A 24,481-nucleotide genomic window follows, 5' to 3' on the forward strand; every position below is an offset into this window, starting at 1 on the left:
GGGATGTACAGAGATGTTCAATTTCTATGAGTGCTCAAAGATTTTGGAATTAGGAAACAGTTACAGAAACTAACCATAAAGATTCTTTGGGTGCTCTGCAGACCAAGTTTAAAAAACAATTATCCAGATTGGAAAGTATTACCCCAGTCCTCCCAGAGCATCAGGAAAAGCTTCAGAGGAAAGGAAGACCAGAGTTAAGAGCTTGTCTGGGGCAGAGTCTGAGTGGACAGTGAGGGACCATTTAGCCTGTGCCTCATATTTTAAATAGACACTAGATATAAATGTGTCTTTATCTTCAAACAAGGCAAATATATTAGAAACCTGTGTGTAAGTTTGTATGTGTATGTTTGCCAAGTGTTTTATTTTGTTACGTGTAAGCATTATAAATATATAACATTTTAAACCCTGTCTATAGTTTTTTTTTTTTTAACCTTTTGAATAATAGCAGTATAGTTATTCAGAAAATGGAAGAGATTCAGACTTTCACAGCTCCTTAAAGGACCTAGTTAGGAGTTTATTCATCTTACAGAATTAGATGGAAACATAAAGCCAACATCATACAGGAGTGGTTGTAATAGTTCACTGCAGACCAGGCATTGTTCCTGTATATATTCACTTGTCTTAAATGTACTCACACCATCCTTTTCTACCCACACTATATCACCATCCCACCCTTGAACCTCACTCCTGAACCTCAACTCCCATGATCTTCTTCATCTTAAAAAGTATATTCCACAAGAAATTGTTAAGCCTAAGAAAGAATGTATTCATCTACTCCTGAGTTGAATTTTATATTAAAAACCTCTGGTATTCAATCAATATTTGAATGATACTATAGGCCAGGTAGTATTCTAGGTCCTGTGATAAACAATGAGCAAGATAGAAAAAAAGTCAGTATCCTAATGAAGCTTATAATTTAACCTGTTATTCACATAATTTTATATGCATATGGAACTTGGTCATTAGATGGTTCTCTGGTAATACATTTCATAAAGAAAAAAAAAAAAAAAAGAAGCAATGACCTTCCTGCCAGCCTTCAAAGAGGCAAAGTTTAGAATAAGCATATGGAAATGGTATGTGTGACAAGATTGTTAAGAACCTCAGAAACAAACAAAAAAAATGGTTAGGAGAGATTTGTTCTCTCAAGTCAGACATCAAATTTCCTTGCAAAATTATTCCCTCCAGGAGGAAAATCTCTGTCAGTAACAGTGAAAAGTAACATCGATTTTAACGCAATGTTTCCACAGTTGTCATTTTTTGGAAGTTCACTTGCAAAATATGTAACTTTTCTCCTAAGGTGGAGTTCTGCTTTTCCCAAAGACATACTTAAACAGACTGTCAGTTGGGTGTGGGAGCAGTAAATAGACAGGCTGGCTCCAAATTCTCACATTGCCCACCAACACATGTGTTTTCTCAGAGTCTATTTAGCCCGGCAGGAGATGTTAGGATGCCACTGAGAGCCAAGCTGCTACCCACCAAAGCAGGATATTTGCCACGCCTTCCTTAATTACCTCAGTTGTGCATATGGCTGAGCATGTAATGTATATGAAGAACCTATGATGTGTGGATCATTCTGTGGCAGAACCTATGTTTTAGTCATTTTGTTATGAGCAAAGAAACTAGGTGAAAATGTGTACATGAGAAAAAGAAGTAAATTCAATTAAAAAAAAAAAGCCTACATGCATTTAAAGGTAAAAATGGATGTGTGTACATCTACGTATTATATATATATATATATATATATATATATAGTTACTTTACAATGTTGTGTTATGATTTTTGTGCTCTACAGCAAAGTGAACTGATGATACATATATACATATATCCTCTGTTTTGGATGTCCTTTCCATTTAGGTCACCACAGAGCAATGAGTAGAGTTCACTGTTTTATGCAGTAGGTTCTCATTAGTTATTTATTTTATATGTAGTATCAATAGTGTATATATGTCAATCCCAGTCTCCTGATTCAGCCTAGCTCTCCTTCCCCGCTTGGTGCAGATGTGTTTATTCTCTGTGTCTTTATTTTTCTGCTTTGCAAATAAGGTAATCTGTACTGTTTTTCTAGACTTCATATTTATGTGTTAATATATGATACTTATTTTTCTTCTTCTGACTCACTTCACTCTGTATGACAGTCTCTAGGTCTCTCCACATCTCTTAAAATAGCACAATTTTGTCCCTTTTTATGCTTGACTAGCCTTCCATTGTATATATGTGCCACATCTTCTCTATCCATTCATCTGTCTGTGGATATTTAGGTTTCTTCCATGTCCTGGATATTATAAATATTGCTGCAGAGAACATTGGTGTGCATGTGTTAGCATTGTTTCATAGCAGCATCAGTTCAGTTCAGTTCAGTTCAGTCGCTCAGTCATGTCTGACTCTTTGCGACCCCATGAATCGCAGCACGCCAGGCCTCCCTGTCCATCACCATCTCCCAGAGTTCACTCCGACTCACGTCCATCGAGTCCGTGATGCCATCCAGCCATCTCATCCTCTGTCGTCCCCTTCTCCTCCTGCCCCCAATCCCTCCCAGCATCAGAGTCTTTTCCAATGAGTCAACTTTTCGCATGAGGTGGCCAAAGTACTGGAATTTCAGCTTTAGCATCATTCCTTCCAAAGAAATCCCAGGGTTGATCTCCTTCAGAATGGACTGGTTGGATCTCCTTGCAGTCCAAGGGACTCTCAAGAGTCTTCTCCAACACCACAGTTCAAAAGCATCAATTTTTTGGTGCTCAGCCTTCTTCACAGTCCAACTCTCACATCCATACATGACTACTGGAAAAACCATAGCCTTGACTAGATGGACCTTAGTTGGCAAAGTAATGTCTCTGCTTTTGAATATGCTATCTAGGTTGGTCATAACTTTTCTTCCAAGGAGTAAGCGTCTTTTAATTTCATGGCTGCAGTCACCATCTGCAGTGATTTTGGAGCCCGAAGAAATAAAGTCTGACACTGTTTTCACTGGTTCCCCATCTATTTCCCATGAAGTGATGGGACAGGATGCCATGATCTTCGTTTTCTGAATGTTGAGCTTTAAGCCAACTTTTTCACTCTCCTCTTTCACTTTCATCAAGAGGCTTTTTAGTTCCTCTTCACTTTCTGCCATAAGGGTGGTGTCATCTGCATATCTGAAGTTATTGATATTTCTCCCAGAAATCTTGATTCCAGCTTGTGTTTCTTCCAGTCCAGCGTTTCTCATGATGTACTCTGCATAGAAGTTAAATAAGCAGGGTGACAATATACAGCCTTGACGCACTCCTTTTCCTATTTGGAACCAGTCTGTTGTTCCATGTACAGTTGTAACTGTTGCTTCCTGGCCTGCATACAGATTTCTCAAGAGGCAGGTCAGGTGGTCTGGTATTCCCATCTCTCTCAGAATTTTCCACAGTTTATTGTGATCCACACAGTCAAAGGCTTTGGCATAGTCAATAAAGCAGAAATAGATGTTTTTCTGGAACTCTCTTGCTTTATCCATGATCCAGCAGATGTTGGCAATTTGATCTCTGGTTCATCTGCCTTTTCTAAAACCAGCTTGAACATCTGGAAGTTCACAGTTCATGATTTGCAGAAGCCTGGCTTGGAGAATTTTGAACATTACTTTACTAGCATGTGAGATGAGTGTAATTGTGCGGTAGTTTGAGCATTCTTTGGCATTGCCTTTCTTTGGGATTGGAATGAAAAGTGACCTTTTCCAGTCCTGTGACCACTGCTGAGTTTTTCAAATGTGCTGGCATATTGAGTGCAGCACTTTCACAGCATCATCTTTCAGGATTTGAAATAGCTCCACTGGAATTCCATCACCTCCACTAGCTTTGCTTGTAGTGATGCTTTCTAAGGCCCACTTGACTTCACATTCCAGGATGTCTGGCTCTAGATGAGTGATCACACCATCGTGATTATCCGGGTCCTGAAGATCCTTTTTGTACAGTTCTGTGTATTCATAGCAGCATACAACATACTGTCTCCCAGGAGAAGCCCACCATCATCCCCCACTCCGAGCCCCCCTGCTGATTCTAGAGAGGCACATGGAACCTGGCCAGGGAGTACACATCTCAACTTTCCTTATATGTAAAACTGGCTAAACAACTAAGTTCTGGCCAGTGGATATAAATGAAATGACATGTTCAACTTGTAGGTTTCATCCTTGTAAAGGAAGCTACTTGTCCTCATTTTCTCTTTCCCATTCCCATGATCTAGAACATGGTGGGAGTAGAGGTAAGATAGCTTTTTCTGTGTGGAACAATGAAGGACATTATCTCAGGCATGGTAGAACAAAAAGAATTTTAATTATTATATCTAGTTTATTTATGTACATGTATATGACAGGATACTAATAATTCAACACTATGAATATAATTGCATTAATTATGTCCCCTACAAAAGCAAAATGTATATTTTGTTAAAAAGCTAAATTATAATTGCACTCATCTCGCACGCTAGTAAAGTGATGCTTAAAATTCTCTGAGCCAGGCTTCAGCAATATGTGAACTGTGAACTTCCAGATGTTCAAGCTGGTTTTAGAAAAGGCAGACGAACCATAGATCAAATTGCCAACATCCACTGGATCATAGAAAAAGCAAGAGGGTTCCAGAATAACATCTATTTCTGCTTTATTGACTATGCAAAGCCTTTAACTGTGTGGATCACAATAAACTGTGGAAAATTCTGAAAGAGATGGGAATACCAGATTACCTGACCTGCCTCTTGAGAAACCTATATGCAGGTCAGGAAGCAACAGTTAGAACTGAACATGGAGCAACAGACTGGTTCCAAATAGGAAAAGGAGTACTTCAAGGCTGTATATTGTCACCCTGCTTATTTAACTTATATGCAGAATACATCATGAGAAACACTGGGCTGGAAGAAACACAAGCTGGAATCTAGATTTCTGGGAGAAATATCAATAACTTCAGATATGCAGATGACACCACCCTTATGGCAGAAAGTGAAGAAGACCTAAAGAGCCTCTTGACGAAAGTGAAAAATGAAAGTGAAAACATTAAAGCCTGACATTCAGAAAACTAAGATCATGGCATCCAGTCCCATCACTTCATGGCAAATAGATGGGGAAACAGTAGAAACAGTGGCTGACTTTATTTCTTCGGGCTCCAAAATCACTGCAGATGGTGATTGCAGCCATGAAATTAAGGAACACTTACTCCTTGGAAGGAAAGTTATGACCAACCTAGACAGCATGTTAAAAAGCAGAGACATTACTTTGTCAACAAAGGTCCATCTAGTCAAAGCTATGGTTTTTCCAATGGTCATGTATGGATGTGAAAGTTAGACTATAAAGAAAGCTGAGTGCCTAAGAATTGATGCTTTTGAACTATGGTGTTGGAGAAGACTCTTGAGAGACCCTTGGACTGCAAGGAGTTCCAACCAGTTCATCCTAAAAGAGATCAGTCCTGGGTGTTCATTGGAAAGACTGAGGTTGAAGCTGAAACTCCAACACTCTGGCCACCTGATGCGAAGAGATGACTCATTTGAAAAGACCCTGATGCTGGGAAAGATTGAGGGCAGGAGGAGAAGGGGACGACAGAGGATGAGATGGTTGGATGGCATCATCAGCTCAATAGACATGGATTTGGGTGGACTCCGGGAGTTGGTGATGGACAGGGAGGCCTAGCATGCTGTGGTTCATGGGGTTGCAAAGACTTGGACACGACTGAGTGACTGAATTGATTGATTGATTGATCCTATGATCATATAACAGAAGTTTCTCTTTATAAGTATTCTATTAACTTCTTGATTCATAAGATGAGAAAATTTTCCTATTCATCATTATTTTTTAATGCAATAAGATTTCAAACTATTGACTGTACTAATGCCTTGTGTTTACATCTTGTCTCCTCAGGCAAATTCTGAATCTGTCTTTTCCTAAAATTGTATAGATCACAACAAACTTTGGAAAATTCTTTTAAAAATTGGAATACCAGACCACCTGATCTGCCTCCTGAGAAATCTGTATTCAGGTCAAGAAGCAACAGTTAGAACTGGACATGGAACAACAGACTGATTCCAATATGGGAAAGGAGTATGTCAAGGCTGTATATTGTTACCCTGCTTATTTAACTTCTGTGCAGAGTACATCATGTGCAATGCTGGATTGGATGAAGCACAAGCTTCGTCCAACACCAACTGAGTGACTGAACTGAACTGAACTGAAATTTTAATGGTTTAGAAACTATTGAGAGAATTCTTTTTCAACAGTATCTGTAGGTTAATTTATATGCTTTGCAACTTGAAAGAAACTTTCTCAATGTTTAATAATAGCTACTGGTACAATCCAGTAGCCTGGTGGACTACAGTCCATGGGGTTGAAAAGAGTCGGACACGACTGAATAACTAACATACACTCATACTGGTACAACAGAGAAGGGTGAAGGCATATGCTCAATCGTGTCTGACTCTGGTCCTGCCAGGCTCCTCAGTCCATGGGATTTCCCAGGCAAGAATATTGGAGTGGGTTGTATTTCCTTCTCCAGGGGATCTTCCTGACCCAGGGAGCGAACCTGTGTCTCCTGCAAAGGCAGGCAGATTCTTTACCACTAGCACCATGTTGCTACAAGGTATTTGTTTCCAGATATCCCAGTTTAAACACTGTTGTCAACTAGAGATTATCATAATATGCTTTACGGGATGAACACAAGGCTCTGGAGATGTGTTAATACCCTCATGATCCCTTTCCCCTTCATATATCACTGTCTGGCACTATAGCAACCTGAAACTAGAAATCTCCTTCCCCTGCCTGAGGAAAGAAAATTCCTCCATTTTTTTAATCTCTTAAAAATGTATGTGTATCTTATATAGCAGTTTAAGAGACTCCATGAGATAATCCTGATTTAATTCTCTTAATTAATAGGTCATTTCAAAAGCTAAAACTGGATGTTGTCCAGCAGGCAATATTATCACAGATTCCAAATCATTTTTGGATTATTAGCTCCCAGAAGCTAAATCCATTCAGATGGCTGAATTAATTGACTTTGATTGGATTGCCAGGTAGCAAAGCAAAACGACCAATTATTTATACAAGCTTTACATATGCTCTAGAATGCTTTGGTAACTTCAGTTTGGATAGTGGATTTCCTTTGCTGGTTAACTAGATTTTGCTAGGAAATTTATTTTAAAATGTTGTATGGCATTTTACTGCTGATGCTACTGCTAAGTCGCTTCAGTCATGTCCTACTCTCTGTGACCCCATAGATGGCAGCCCACCAGGCTCCCCCGTCCCTGGGATTCTCCAGGCAAGAACACTGGAGTGGGTTGCCATTTCCTTCTCCAATGCATGAAAGTGAAAAGTGAAAGTGAAGTTGCTCAGTCGTGTCTGACTCTTAGTGACCCCATGGACTGTAGCCTACCAGGCTCCTCTATCCATGGAATTTTCTAGGCAAGAGTACTGATAAAAAGAGTACTGATATTATACTGAATCTTCAGGAAAAAGTAGAAATGCAGATGGAATTCTAAAACCAAAATTGGCAAGAATTCTAGAATGGGATTCTTCAATATGATAGACACTAATCACATGTGGATATTTAAATTTGAATAAATGAAACTGCTGTAAAATAAAAATCCAGTTCTCCAATTGCTCTAGCCACATTTCAAGTGCTCAATAGCTATGGCGGTCTAATAGCTACCATATTAGTTGTAAAGCTCATATTCATTTTTATAAAAAGTCCTATTGGAGAGTACTGCTCTAGAACTTCCATGATTTTCTGTGTAAACCTTGATGATTTCCCCCTATAGGTTTAGAAAAAGACTACCCATGCCCCATTGGAATTTTATATTTGATTAGAGACAATATCCTATAGAAAACCAACAGGAATACAAACAATTCTTATACCAACAAAGTCTTATCATTAAGTCAGAAGAAACAGCCTTTCCAAGATCATCACATAAACAGCTCCTGGAATATCTGAGACAGAGAGATCTCCAGTTTTTAACATCTATGGAAAGGAGTTTATCATATCGTTAACTATTATCACCAAGAAAGATCAACCCTTGATCTTTGGATTTCTGTTTTCTGATTGAAAAGATGCCGTTCTCATCTATCGTTCATTGGTTGTTGTTCAATCCCTAAGTCGTGTCTGCCTCTTTGTGACCCCATGGACTACAGCATTCCAGGCTTCTGTGTTCTTCATTTTCTCCTGGACTTTGCTCAAATTCATGTCCACTGAGTCAGGGATGCCATCCAGTCATCTCATCCTCTGTCACTCCCTTCTCCTTGCCTCAATCTTTCCCAGCATCAGGGTCTTTTCCAGTGAGCAGGCTTTTTGCAAAAGGTGGCCAAAGTGTTGGAGCTTTAGCATCAGTCCTTCCAGTGAATATACAGGGTTAATTTCCTTTAGGATGAACTAGTTTGATCTCCTTTTCCATACAAGGGACTCTCAAGAGTCTTCTCTAGCACCAGTGTTTGAAAGCATCAATTCTTTGCTGCTCAGCCTTCTTTACGGTCCAACTCTCATTTCTGTACATGACTACTGGAAAAACCATAGCTTTGAATGAACTTCCATCATATTTGGGAACCTTGAACTGAGCAGCCTTCAGAATCCTATAGATATAAATAATCTTGGGAGACAGTTAACATCGCCCTCAGCTTGACTACATTTTAGATGGGCTGCTTCCTTACTCTAGGCCTCTTAATTTTCTGAGAGCATTTGCTTTAGAAAAATTGTAGTAATTATATGCCCTTTCTGCTCCCTTTGAGATGTAAATCTTTTTAAAAGCTTCTTTCAAGTTTTACAACCAAGAAATTTCTTTCTCCAGGCCCTGGGAGCCATCCCTTTCAAAAGTAGCCACTGAAGGAAATATAGTCCTTATCTTGCAGTCTCTGGGTTAGGATAGGAGCCTAACTTGGATAATCCTATTGCTCCAATTTTAACATTATCTCCTATCATGAAGGTACAGAAAGTTTGCTTTTCCTTGGGGTAAAGCCAGTTAGTAAAGACATAAGCCCTAAGATCCCTCTAATCCTGCTCTTAAAAACTTTTCAAGCCTATGTCTGAGTATGCAACTTGGCCTGTGCTTTTTCCTATTACTGGAAATCGTGCTGGTGATGGTGTAGTCATTAAGTCTTGTCTGATTCTTTGTGACCCCATGGACTGTAGCCTGCCAGGCTCCTCTATCCATGATATTTCCCAGGAAAGAATACTGGAGTGGGTTGTCATTCCCTTCTCCAGGAGATCTTCCTGACCCAGGAATCCAATGCATTTCCTGCATTGCAAGTGGATTCTTTACTGCTGAGCCACCAGGGAAGCCCACTGGAAACAATATCAGGATGAAATCAATGGCTCTTTGCTTCTCTTGTCTGGTGTATTTTTTCTCTGACAGTAGATAGCTTATTCCAAGACTCTTGGTTTAAATGATAAAATATACATATATTTGAGTAAAAAGCCTCACCACCAACAAAAACCCAAAGCGTACAATTTTCAACCAAAAAGCTGCAACAATACTACTTTTTTAATATTGCTATAGTTTTTCCAGTACTACTAATCATGAAGAAAGCTGAGTGCTGAAGAATTGATGCTTTTGAACTGTGGTGTTGGAGAAGACTCTTGAGAGTCCCTTGGACTGCAAGGAGATCCAACCAGTCCATTCTAAAGGAGATCAGTCCTGGGTGTTCTTTGGAAGGAATGATGCTAAAGCTGAAGCTCCAGTACTTTGGCCATCTCATGCGAAGAGTTGACTCATTGGAAAAGAGTCTGATGCTGGGAGGGACTGAGGGCAGGAGAAGGGGACAACAGAGGATGAGATGGCTGGATAGCATCACAGACTCGATGGACGTGAGTCTGAGTGAACTCTGGGAGTTGGTGATGGACAGGGAGGCCTGGCGTGCTGCAATTCATGGGATCACAAAGAGTCAGACATGACTGAGCGACTGAACTGAACTGAACTTAATCTTATCTATTATCACATTCCCATGTTGTCTGTGATCCATTAAATGGTACTCAATATGCTCCACTCTAACTCGGTCTTTCTACCACCACACCCTAGTTTGTTATCTGTTACTTAAGGAAGGAAAAAAACTCCCTTGTGAGATTTGTTTTTGGACCATAACTACTGATCTGTATCTAATCATTGCTGAATATGTCAGCTTTCAACCTTGATCTTGCTGATAAAAATTCAACCACTATTCTTTAAATTCTTCAGAAGGTTAGTTTTCTTCCTTCACATTTTACTTATGCAACTACTTACATTTTTACCTTATTATTAATCCCTACTTCCATCTCTTTAAGAGTACACTTTGACCCCATGTCCACAAGATGCTTCTATAGTAATCAGTATATTCCTTTCATCAAAACATTACTTGAGAAAAGTAAAACAAATTGCAGGACGATCCTTTTATTTCATATTCTGCTTCTTTGTGGAGCATGTTTAACTTCACTCAGAAAATCCTCTGTCCTGCAGGTGTCAAATATTGTCACTCCCATTGCCACACATAATTCTTACATTTCTGATACATTTTGTGGTCCATGGTGCTTTTCCTTTTGTGGACATCCGTTTTTCTCTAGAAATCTAACAAACAAGTGTACAATGATTAACCAGCACTGTTATGGACACGAGCCCTTGATTTTCTTTTGGCTTGCTAAGAAGTTTGCTAAGTAAACACTTCTTGGTGTTTTTATATGGAATGGTCCATGGTCAGGTCAAGTTAAAAAGAAAAAAAAAAGACACTTATTTTTCTAATAAAGACTGTGAAATATGTGTTTTGTAGTCAGTTTGTTTACCTAGGTTCCTGGCCTCTGTTATAAGGACTAATAAATAGCCTTTTTATTTTTTTCTGGTAATTGCCTATATTGAAGTTGACTGATGAATTCTTTCCTGATCGTAAAAGTTACTGTGTAGTCTTTATCAAATTGGATGATAACTTATCCTACAACAGAAAAGTCTAGCTAGTTAATTAGAGAAATGTTGCCTGCATAGCTTTCTCATCAGTAGAGTCAACAATGTCCTGCAACTTACCTTTATCAGCCCTTGGCCAAAATAAGTACTGAGAAAGAAAAGACCAAAAAAAAAAGAAAAGAAAAATAGAAGCAGCCCTAAGAGCTTTTAGCTACTGGCTGACCCAGTTGCTACCAACTAATATGATCACTTTCATACAGTATCAGCATCAAGCCAGGATGTTCCATGACCATTCCAGTCTCATGGCTGAAAAAAGATAAAAACAGACTACAGACACCAGACTGCTACCATTTTTTGACTGGAGAACAGATTCATGCTTCCTTTGACCTCCTCCTAAATTAAAATAATAAGCCTCTTTTAAGGTAATGGTAAACCCAGAATTCAAACACAAGGAGTCTGGCCCGAGAGTTCATGCTGTCAAATGCCTGTTAGGCTCAAATGATGTGACGTGAGCAGAAGCTATGCCAGCCTAGATCTATTCAAGCTGCCACTACTGAAAACAGGAAGAAAAATAACAGTTTGACAAATTCAACTAAAAAAAAAAATCTCTACAAAATAGATAATCCTGTAGCTCCTGAGTACCTTAGTTCAAAAGAATCTAGCAATTTCTTTAAACATTTATTATTATATATCTTATTTATGAAATTGCAACTCATTCTATTGCCTAGGGTTTAAATAAAAATTGTAAAGAGGATCAGTCATACAAAAATATAAATGTACTCTATCTTAGTGATCTTTCTCTTGTTTATCATCATAGAAATATGTTTCTTGTGGAAGAATTTATATTCTAATTGTTATTAATAAGTCATTTTAGCTGATTATTCTAATTCATATTCTAACTTAAGAGAGCACAAAAGGTGGAAAAAGAAATAAAAGATGGGCCAAAATGAATCAGAGTGATGTCAAGTCAGTTATTTTTGGCTCCACTGAATTATTGTAAGCTCAGGAGAAACTGGCAAACCAACTGACAAGAAGCATTTAATCTTGGTTTTTATTATGAATTTCTTACTCTGTTTCACTGCCTTTATATTTTATGAATTTTATTTCCTATAAATTCTTACTATATGAAATGATTACATCCTAGAACAAATAGCTTTCATCCATAGAAAACACAAAATGTAGTGCAATCCTTGGGGTCAAATGGCTGATTAAAATAGAAGGTAATTGTGGATATAATACGAAATGTGCATTTGCTTTTAAGCATTTTTTTCTTTGAGTAAATTACACCTCTTTTGCTATAGTTTCTGGGCCCTCTGACAGGCTAATTAGTAATCTGAACTATCAGATTCGTTTGGAGATAATGGAGCTGATCGGTTTTTGTGTTATAACTGCTTTTCTGAGGCCCCTCCCCCTGCCTGTCCCCAGTACATTTAATCCTGTTTAAATAGCAACATGTCAAACACGTCTGCTAATCAACTGACTGCATTCCCATGGAGATTTCTGCAGTTTTAAGCACTGTATTTCACAGTGTAAGGATTTTATCCCAAATATTGACTTCTGGTTTTCAAGGTTACCGATGATGTGCTTTGGCACATTAATCATTCTAACCACCTTAACAAAGAAGCTCATTAAAAAGACAAATACATTTATCAAGCAAAACATCAAGCAGATTATATACTTTCTACCCATAATGGATTATAGCTGAATAAATGACTTGAGTATTTTATAATTAAATATGCAGAACATTTAATATTTTAATCCTCTGATCCTTCATTGAGGAATGGGGATGGACTGGGTTTTATAGCACATAATTAATATAGCACAATTTAGTTGCAATTATGTGAGTTAAAATTAGAAATAGTACTTTGAATATCTAGATTAAATAATATTTTGATATCGTGATGAAACATTGAAGACATTTGAAGTTCAAATGATTGGACATTTAATTTCTGTGGAACAACACTTCATATTTCTAGTATCTAACAAATGGATCGTTCCTGCATTAGAAAGGCTTTAGGTTGGAAGACACAGATGTCTAGTCCTTTGCCCTTAGGCTTCCACTGGGACTGGAGTGATTATTTCTTTTGTCAGTCAAATAATGCTTTAAAAGCTTGGAAAAGGCTGAAAGTGTCAGTTTTCTTCTAGGATGCAATTGTATCTCCTGCTAAATCTCCCACTAACCTATCTCACACAGATCACAGTTTCGTTTGGAGAAGTTCACTTTTCTATCTCTGGGTCTCCAAATTAATGGACCATAGATAACCCTGAAATGCAGCCTTCAGGCAGAAAAGATCTCTCTTAGCAAATCCATATTTCCTTATTAATCTGTTTTTAGTTTCAAAGTAAGTATATTGCTTTCTAGTAGAACCTTATTAAAATATGTACAAAAAAACCTAACACATTCAATAATCCTAAAAACATTGCTATCAAATCTCCCAGTGCTGCTCACTGAATTTTAAAGGATAATAGGCTACAGTTTCATTAAAATGTATGTGACCATTTAACAAGCCTTTGCTGACTCCAGTGATTGGTGCCAAAACCAAAACTGCACCAGAGTTAAGCAGATAAATAAATATTCTTCAATGCTCTTGCAGTAGTGGAGAGACTAGAAGGAAGTCTGAGCTCAACATGCCCCACTACCCCACCCCTACTCCGGCCAAAAATAAAGGGGAGGGGTGTGAGAGACTTTTTTAAAACCTGGTAATCAGGAAGAGTCTTCTCCAACACCACAGTTCAAAAACATCAATTCTTCTGCACTCAGCTTTCTTTATAGTCCAGCTCTCACGACCATACATGATGACTGGAAAAACTATAGAATGACTAGAAGGACCTTTGTTGACAAAGTAAAGCCTCTGCTTTTTAATATGCTGTCTAGGTTGGTCATAACTTCCAATAACTTCCATAACTTCCTTCCAAGGAGTAAGCATTCCTTTAATTTCATGGCTGCAATCACCATCTGCAGTGATTTTGGAGCACCCCAAAATAAAATCAGCCACTGTTTCCACTATATCCCCATCTATTTGCCATAAAGAGATGGGACCAGATGCCATGGTCTTAGTTTTCTGAATGTTGAGCTTTAACCCAACTTTTTCACTCTCCTCTTTCACTTTCATCAAAAGGCTCTTTAGTTCTTCTTCATTTTCTGCCATAAGGGTGGTGTCATCTGCATATCTGAGGTTATTGATATTTCTCCCAGAAATCTTGATTCCAGCTTGTGCTTCTTCCAGCCCAGCGTTTCTCATGATATACTCCGCATAGAAGTTAAACAAGCAGGGTGACAATATACAGCCTTGACATACTCCATTTCCTATTTGGAACCAGTCTGTTGTTCCATGTCCAGATCTAACTGTTACTTCCTGACCTGCATATAGGTTTCTCAAGAGGCAGGTCAAGTGGTCTGGTATTCCCATCTCTTTAAGAATTTTCCAAAGTTTATTGTGATCCACACAGTCAAAAGCTTTGGCATAGTTAATAAAGGAGAAGTAGATGTTTTTCTGGAACTCTCTTGCTTTTTCCATGATCCAGCGGATGTTGGCAATTTGATCTCTGGTTCCTCTGCCTTTTCTAAAACCAGCTTGAACATCTGGAAGTTCACAGTTCACGTATTGCTGAAGCCTAGCTTAGAGAATTTTGAACATTAATTTACTAGCCTGTGAGATGAGTGCAATTCTGCAGTAGTTTGAGCATTCTTTGGCATTGCCTTTCTTTGGGATTGGAATGAAAACTGACCTTTTCCAGTCCTGTGGCCACTGCTGACTTTTCCAAATTTGTTGGCATATTGAGTGTAGCACTTTCACAGCATCATCTTTCAGGATTTGAAATAGCTCCACTGGAATTCCATCACCTCCACTAGCTTTGCTTGTAGTGATACTTCCTAAGACCCACTTGACTTCACATTCCAGGATGTCTGTCTCTAGGTGATGATCACACCATCGTGATTATCTGGGTCTGAAGATCTTTTTTGTATGGTTCTTCTGTGTATTCTTGCCACCTCTTCTTAATATAATCTACTTTGGTTCATACCAATTCTGTCCTTTATTGAGCCCATCTTTGCATGAAATGTTCCCTTGGTATCTCTAATTTTCTTGAAGAGATCTCTAGCCTTTCCCATTCTATTGTTTTCCTCTATTTCTTTGCATTGATCACTGAGGAAGTCTTTCTTATCTCTCCTTGTTATTCTTCAGAACTCTGCATTCACATGGATATATCTCTCCTTTACCCCTCTGCTTTTCACTTGTCTTCTTTTCCCAGCTGTTTGCAAGGCCTCCTCAGACAGCCATTTTGCTTTTTTGCTATTCTTTTCCTTGGGGATGGTCTTGATCCCTGTCTCCTGTACAATGTCACAGACCTCCGTCCATAGTTCATCAGGCACTCTGTCTATCAGATCTAGTCCTTTAAATCTATTTCTCACTTCTACTGTATAGTCATAAGGGATCTGATTTATGTTATACCTGAATGGGCTAGTAGTTTTCCCTACTTTCTTCAATTTCATTCTAAATTTGGCAATAAGGTTCATGATAGCCACACTCAGCTCCCGGTCTTATTTTTGCTGACTGTATAGAGCTTCTCCATCTTTGACTGCAAAGAATATAATCAATCTGATTTCAATGTTGACCATCTGGTGATGTCCATGTGAGAGTCTTCTCTTGTGTTGTTGGAAGCGGGTGTATGCTATAATCAGTGCATTCTCTTGGCAGAACTCTGTTAGCCTTTGCCCTGCTTCATTCTGTACTCCAAGGCCAAATTTGCCTGTTAATCCAGATGTTTCTTGACTTCTTACTTTTGCATTCCAGTCCCCTATAATGATAAAGGACATCTTTTTTGGATGTTAGTTCTAAAAGGTCTTGTAGGTCTTCATAGAACTGTTCAACTTCAGCTTCTTCAGCCTTAGTGGTTGGGGCATAGACTTAGATTATGATGATATTGAATGGTTTGCCTTGGAAATGAACTGAGATCTTTTTGTCATTTTTGAGACTGCATCCAAGTACTGCATTTCAGACTCCTTTGCTGACTATGATGGCTACTCCATTTCTTCTAAGGGATTCCTGCCCACAGTAGTATATATAGTGGTCATCTGAGTTAAATTCACCCATTCCAGTCCATTTTAGTTCACTGATTCTTAGAATGTTGACATTCACTCTTGCGATTTCCTGTTTGACCACTTCCAATTTGTCTTGATTCATGGACCTAACATTCCAGGTTCCTATGCAATATTGCTCTTTACAGCATCGGACCTTGCTTCTAGCACCAGTCCCATCCACAACTGGGTGTTCCTTTTACTTTGGCTCCATCCCTTCATTCTTCCTGGAGTTATTTCTCTATTGATCTTCAGTAACATTTTGGGCACCTACCAACCTGGGGAGTTCCTCTTTCAGTGTCCTATCTTTTTGCCTTTTCATACTGTTCCTGGGATTCTCAAGGCAAGAATACTGAAGTGGTTTGCCATTCCCTTCTCCAGTGGACCATATTCTGTCAGACCTCTCCACCATGACGTCCATCTTGGGTGGCCCCAAACATCATGGCTTAATTTCATTGAGTTAGACAAGGCTGTGGCCCATGTGATCAGATTGGCTAGTTGTCTGTGACTGTGGTTTCCGTCTGTGTGCCCTCTGATGCCCTCTCTCGGCACCTACCATCTTACTTGGGTTTCTCTTACCTTGGACATGGGGTATCTATTCACAACTGCCTCAGCAAAGTGCAGCTGCTGCTCCTTACCTTGATGTGGGGTAGCTCCTGTCAGCCACTGCCCCTGACCTCTTGAGAGTCCCTTGGACTGCAATGAGATCCAACCTGTCCATCCAAAAGGAATTCAGTCCTGGGTGTTCATTGGAAGGACTGATGTTGAAGCTGAAACTCCAATATTTTGGCCCCCTGATGCGATGAGCTGAGTCATTTGAAAAGACCCTGATGTTGGGAAAGATTGAAGGCTGGAGGAAAAGGGGATCACAGAGGATGAGATGGTTAGATGGCATCACCAACTCAGTGGATATGAGTTTGCATGAATTCCGGGAGTTGATGATAGACAGGGAGGCCTGGCATGCTGCAGTCCATGGGGTCTCAAAGAGTTGGACACAACTGAGCGACTGAACTGAATTGAATCAGGGAGAGTATCATGAGCCCTTCTGTGTTTGCTAATTGGCTTTACTCAGAGGAAAAACTAGGGCTTCATTGATGGTTCAGTGGTAAAGAACTAGCCTGCCAATGCAGGAGACAAGAGTTCTATCCCTGGGTCAGGAAGATCCCCTGGAGAAGGCAATGGCACCCTACTCCAGTACTCTTGCCTGGAAAATGCCATGGACAGAGGAGCCTGGTGGGCTACAGTCCATGGGTTAGCAAACAGTCAAATGCGACTTAGCGACTAAATGACAGCAAAAAGGAAAATAGGCTTTCTTGCATCTTCATAAGAGGTAATGCTCTAACTTGGAGCAAGGGGCCCATCAAAGTTAGACTTCAACTCTAAAACAGAGCATGGGAGAGTGGGTTCTGTACCTCCTTCAATGGCTACATTTGAAAGAGATGACTCCTAGGTTCTTGAGAAAAACATTCCTGGGTTGTAAAACCAGCAGAGGCTTTCAAAAAGATTTACATCTCAGAAGGGCAGAGAAAGAACTTATAATTACAAGTTTTATCAAGTAAACATTTTTGGAGCTTTAGAGTCAGGAAGAAGCCTGTCTAGAGCAGAATGGAATATTAGAGGTCTTTTGGTTCCTGGGTAAGTTGGTATTTATTGCTTCTACTGCCCAACCCACATTTTAGGATCTGCTTCTTATAAGAATACATTTATTGCATCAATTTCTGTCTCAGAATTCCTTATGGTAATTAAGAAAACTCAGTCTAAATTGGATTAAACAATAGATTGATTGGGGAACTTAAAGACTCAATCAACTAAATTTCCAAAGCTAGGCAGCTTCAGACTTCTGAATCTGCCCACTTCTATGTGTGGGTTGGATTCTCTGGCTGACATCTCATGAGAAAAAGTGTTCTAATGGCAAGAAGGCTATGTGTTCAGATTCAGGGAGAGAAATAGAGAGGGCCTTTTCAGAACTATTAAATAAAAATCTTGAGCTTTACCCTGACTAGACCACCCTTGAATCAAAACTTGTGGCTAGAATATCCCCATGTACTTTAGTTTCCCTGTCCAGATACTGTGAAAATGAAGACAGAGTTTCCATGACAATGTAGAAGACACTCTACTTTGGGTTAATCTCTCCAAACCTCTTATTTGCTACACAACTGAGAGATAAAGACTTATGTTGAAGCTGAAACTCCAATACTTTGCCAGCTAATGGGAAGAGCTGACTCATTTGAAAAGACCCTGATGCTGGGAAGAATTGAGGGCAGGAGGAAAAGGGGATGACATAGGATGAGATGGTTGGATGGCATCACCAACTCAATGGACATGAGTTTGGCTAGACTCCAGGAGTTGGTGACGGACAGGGAGGCCTGGCGTGCTGCAGTCCATGGGGTCACAAAGAGTTAGACACGACTGAGTGACTGAACTGAACTGAACTGAACTGAACTGAATGTACTCTGTAACTCCCTGTATCTTTCTTAAACCTTAAACAGTCTTATAAACTACCAACAAATAAAACTTTTTTCCACATGATACTATGTTTCCACCCAAAGTAAGACTAACCTCAACTGAACTCGTTCTTCCCCTACCCATTCCCCTTGCTAAGTGTCCCACTTTGCTTTAGGGTCACTCTAAAACTACGGTGTTGGAGAAGACTCTTGAGAGTCCTTTGGACTGCAAGGAGATCCAACCAGTCCATTCTGAAGGAGATCAGCCCTGGGATTTCTTTGGAAGGAATGATGCTAAAGCTGAAACTCCAGTACTTTGGCCACCTCATGTGACGAGTTGACTCATTGGAAAAGACTCTGATGCTGGGAGGGATTGGGGGCAGGAGGAGAAGGGGACGACAGAGGATGAGATGGCTGGATAGCATCACGGACTCGATGGACGTGAGTCTGAGTGAACTCTGGGAGTTGGTGATGGACAGGGAGGCCTGGCGTGCTGGGATTCATGGGGTCGCAAAGAGTCGGACACGACTGACTGGACTGAACTGAACTGAAGGTATAGTTCAAATCTAAGATCTATCAATGACTGCTTGTGTGATTGATAGTAATTTACTAAACTCTATTGTTCTATTATAAAACAGGAATTAAAATTTCTTCCTGATTGGATATTATGATAATTAAAAGAATGATCATTTTTAATGTGTCTTACTCTCTACCTGGCTCCTGAGAGAAATTCACTTAAAGTCAATTCTTATCCCTCCTTCACATTGTCCCATTGTCTACCATATAGGCCAAGCCTTTCTGTATGGATTTTCAGATACTTCATCTCCATTAACCTATTCACTTATCACTTTATTTAGTGGAATCAAAATAACTTTTTGCCTGTGCACTAATATGACACTAATGTCATATTCTTTCTTAAGCTTTTGCTCACTCTTCCTTTACCACTTGGGAAGTCCTCTCTCCAGCTCCATCCACTTATATTTCTCTGATACGCCTTATCACTGATGACAATTTCTAGCTAAAACTTCTCTCTTTCTCTTCTTAGAATACCACATGCTCTTAAACCCAAACTGTTGTCTCTGCTTCCAGTTCAGTTCCAGTGAGAAAGAAAATGTAGCCAATCAGTGCTTGGCCTACAGTTAGATAGGCCTGAACCAGGCTTGAACTGATTCTTTCACTTATAGTTTGTATGATTAATGCAACTCAATTTTTTTATGCTTTGTTTCAAACTGCTGAAAAGAAATAAATGAGTACCTATCTCATGGCTTGTCAAAATGAAAGATATACTCTAAGGCTTAGACTACTACTAATACCCAAATTGTGCTGTAATCATCATTTCTGTTCCACACATTGTATACCCAGGGTCCTAGGAGCAAATCTTCCAACTGCATTTATATGGACAATCAACTGAAATTGTTTTAAATACACTTACTTTTTTAATCACTTGATTATTAACTTATTTGAAAATTCCTTGAGAATATTTTAACATTATAAAGAAAACCTGTAAAGCTTTGATGAATTCTTATGTATTTTCCTAAGTTAGTTTGGAGTAGAAAAGAAATCTCTCTTCCATCACTTTTCCGTTAGGACCAAATAAGTTAACACATTCAGAAGAAGAACAAATTCAAGAAATCATTTCAACTGGCTTCTGAGAATCAAGAAACTCCATAAAATCACTAATTCTGGTAAGGGACTCATTCTTGCTGTCCAAAAAGTTGCGAGTCACAGAAGACCACCTCTCAAAAAAATTATCCTCTTCCTTCTCCTGTTTCTGAACAATGTGAGACACAAAAGAGCAACAGATGAGAAACCAGTGCATTATTTTTATTACTCCAAATTGGAGGACATGATTTGAGACAACTTTAGTTAAATGATCGAGCTTATGTTGGACCTTCAATTTAGATAGACTTAATCTACTTCCTCCTGAGATAAATCCAGCAACTCTGAAGGAGAGAAGGCTTCAAAGAGAGTGAAAACCAGCCTTCTGAGTAGCAAAATAGCATCCTTATTCCTCTGGTGCTGCTGGTCCTTCTGAAGAAGAGCAGAATCATTCCTAGCAGGACAGAGGTCCCTGAGGCCATACCTGCCCCCAAGAGGAAAGAGGGAGAAGTTGCATTGCACATGCCCAATTCTTTGTGAGAAACTCTCAGCTGGGAAATGTTCATCCCCTTCCTCATGGTGCAGGAAGAGGCAAGCTAGAGAGACGCCGAGTGTGTTTATGGAAAACCTTCCTTTATGTAAACCAGACGAGTGGGACAGTGTGTTGTTCAGTCATGTCCGACTTTTTGTGACCCCATGGACTAGAGCATGCCTGGCTCCTCTGTCTATGGGATTCTCCAGGCAAGAATACTGGATTGGGTTGCCATTCCCTCCTCCAGGGGATCTTCCCGACAGAGGGATCAAACCTGGGTCTCCTGGATTGAAGACAGATTCTTTCCCATCTGAGCCACCAGGGAAGCCCATTGTATCCAAGGAGATAGCTAAATATTTTGTCCTTTCCAAAGGAATGTACAAGTGGGATCCAGTTCTCAGATCTGTCTAACACACCTGCAAAGAGTTTTATTGTTGATAAAGTACTTCTTACCATACCACATGTGTTAGTTGCTCAGTTGTATCTGACTCTTTGGGATGCCATGGGCTGGGGCCCACCAGGCTCCTCTGTCCATAGGATTTCCTAGGCAAGAGTACTTGAGTGGGTTGCCATTTCCTTCTCTAGAGGATCTTCCCAACCCAGGGATCAAACCTGGGTCTCTCACATTGCAGGGAGATTCTTAACCATCTGAGCCACCAAGCAAGCCCAGAGTACTTCTTACAGGCCTTAAATGAAGAAACATCAAGGCAGATTATTTTAATTTTTATTTTCTTATTTAAAATTTTATGATTCATGCTTGCTTTTTAGTTGGATTCTTTTGTTTCCATTTTATTTATTTTGACAGTTTGTATTTAAGAGAATTTTACCCTTGTTTCCATTTTTGTTTTAGTGTTAGAAAATTTTCATTTTATTAAATAAAAGCACAATTTAATTTATTGACCTTTTAAAGAATTGCGGCACAGAATATAAGCATACAGTAAAATGGAGAAGTCAGGACGTGGAAAACTAAAATTTCAGAAATACTGGTTTCAAGGACAAGAGTGGTCTATATGCAATGTAATACGTTTTATAATATTCCCCCATAGGTTTGAACTAGTAGAGTCAAAAGCAGGTCCATGATAGCTGAGAGAATGATCACTGACAATCTCCTCTGAAAGCACTGTTTACTAATGGGCACACAAATGACAGACACGGCACCAATTTTGAAGACCTTGCATTTATAGCCTCAGCTGTCTCTGTTATCAGATTCTGCATTTTGTCCTGCCTTTTGCTTTGAAAGTGCTTTAAAATTGATGAACATTCTTGGGAAAGACCCACTGTCAGCTTGTGGCAGATGTTTCGGCAGCTGCTCCCAGACTGTAAAATGCCTGCCACAGGACACGGCCCAACACGTGGAGAGCAGCTTTCTGAGTAGTCAGGGCAGCAGCTGTGGCCGCCGCAGACCTTCCAGTGATGGAGCCCGTGGAGGAGTCAGTGTGGTTCCAAAGGACAGGAAGCTGGACTGATGAAAATCCAGTCCTCCTCCTCTCTCTGCTGCCAGGCCGGCTGTGATGAGGGAGAAGGAGCCGGGCCAGTGCTGCTCTTGGGGTTAGAAAGCCTTTATTCTGCAATGAATATCCTTGGGTGTTTCTTTCTCCAAATTCTCATCAGCTTGTTGCATCTGATCCTCCATAGATGAAGTTCTAAGATCAACATTTATTCACTTAACTATTTATTGAGCTTCTGAGGTGGCAGGCTCTGTGAGACCCTAGGAATTCAATAAGAAACAGGAGAACATTATGGGGAAAATAACATATCAGTAAAAAAATCTAGGGCTTCCCTTGTTGCTAAGTCAGGAAAGAGTCTGCCTGCAATGCAGGAGACTCGGGTTCAATCCTTGGGTCAGAAAGATCCCCTGGAGAAGGAAATGGCAACCCACTCCAGTATTCTTGCTGGAGAATCCCATGGACAAAGGAGCCTGACAGGCTACAGTCCATGGTGTTGCAAAGAGTCGGACACAACTGAGCTTTCACTTTAAAAATTCTACATGCCATAACTAAGGTCTTTGTTATTGTCAGATGTTATTGACACAGTTTTTGTCATTCAGAAAAAAGATTCCTAACTAAGGTATCATATAGGAGGAAGAGGGCAAAACTAGGGAAAGCATATAAAAAGTGCAAGTGGATTCTAAGGACAATGGGAAACAACGAAAGGTTTGAAATAGGAGAAGATCATCACTGTCTTATTGGAGAAGGAAATGGCAACCCGCTCCAATGTTCTTGCCTGGAGAATCCCAGGGATGGGCGAGCCTGTTGGACTGCCCTCTATGGGGTCACACAGAGTCGGACACGACTGAAACAACTTAGCAGCAGCAGCAACAGCATCACTGTCTTAAAAAAAAATGTCATTGGAAAGAGGCACCTCTATTAACTTTTTCCTAAGACAACTTACCAATATGTTCAGTATTTACATGTACTTTATTAAAATATACAAGGGAGCCAAACTTGATCCCACGGAGGCTTAAGCAGCCCTGGAGCCAGGAACAGGCCCCCTGACAAAGTTAGTGGTGAGGAAATGATAATTATTGGTACTCACTGACTGCCAGGAACTCCACGGCTCCCAGGGGCTACTGTGGTCATTCTGAAGCAACTAGTCTTTTTTTCCCAACTATCCCCCCAGGCCTGCCTTGTGTTCCCATCCCATAATGTCTGGTCTGTCTGTGACTGAGAAGATCAGGGCTTATTGCTATTTTTGTCATTGGTTAGTTGTGAAGTCATGTCCGACTTTTGCAGCCCTGTAGACTGTAGCCTGCCAGACTCCTCTGTCCATGCGATTTCCCAGGCAAGAATACTGGAGTGGGCACACATTTCCTTCTCCAGGGAATCTTCTTAACCCAAGGATCAAACCTGCATCTTCTGCTTGGCAGGTGGATTCTTTACCACTGAGCCACCTGGGAAGCCCCTATTCTTATTTTTAGGGGATAGGATAGAATGGTGACATCATTTTAGTCTCAAGACCCAGCTCAAATCTAGAAAAGATGGAATTTCAAGGGCAACCTTTTACCACCCTTTATCCTTCTCTCCCAACTCCCAGCTCTTCAGCTCAGATCCTCCCACAACTGTCACCTACAGCTGGAGTCTGCTCATGGACACAAGAACAGGACCAGTGCTCAGAAATGTCTCACACTTGGGTTTGAAGCAGCTTTGAAATTCTCAATACCTTAATCTGTGAATTTGTGTTTATTAAGCAAAGTCAGATGGGACCCATGAGCATGCAGCTATGGACCTGGAGTCTCACTTTACGTGCTGTCTCCCTTCCCATTGCCACCCTCAGGATGAGCTCTCAGCTGCCCACCTTCCTGGCCTTACCCACCAACTGGCTCTTCCGTGATCAGGGCCGGGGCACAGAGAGGGTCAGGTTCAGACACATACCAGACAACAAGTTGCTGTGCAGGGCCCGGGGCAACTGAGGTCCAGCTCAAACTCTGCAAATGTCCCGTTGTCTTAAGGAGTACAACCCTAAACAGTCATTGAAAACACCACAATATACCAGTCATGAGAGAAATCATAGGAAAAATAATGCTTTTTTTCTGCTTTTTGAATATGCTAGTGCTAAGTTGCTTCAGTCATGTCTGATTCTTTGTGACCTTATAGACTGTAGCCCACCAGGCTTCTGTGTCCATGGGGATTCTCTGGGCAAGAATACTGGAGTGGGTTGTCATTTCCTACTCCAGGGGATCTTCCCAATCCAGAGATTGAACTCATGTCTCTTGCATTGGCAGGGAGGTTCTTTACCACTGTACCAATCCTTGAGCCTTTAGTAAATGCTTCAGGATTCATGTACTCTATATATTATATAGACTAAAACATTAAAGGGGAGGCAGTGTCTCTTAAGACCATTGTGGCAGTGGATGTGGCCCACGAGGCTGTGATGGCAAAGGTTATTTCTCCTCTATTCTGTATCCTAGTATGTAGCCCAGGGCCTGACATATGGCTAATACTTGTTAGCTAGTATATCCCTAGTGCCTGAAAGGATGCTGGTTAC

The sequence above is a fragment of the Oryx dammah genome, unplaced genomic scaffold (assembly GCF_014754425.2).
Source record: "Oryx dammah isolate SB20612 unplaced genomic scaffold, SCBI_Odam_1.1 HiC_scaffold_21, whole genome shotgun sequence".
Lineage (NCBI taxonomy): Eukaryota > Metazoa > Chordata > Mammalia > Artiodactyla > Bovidae > Oryx > Oryx dammah.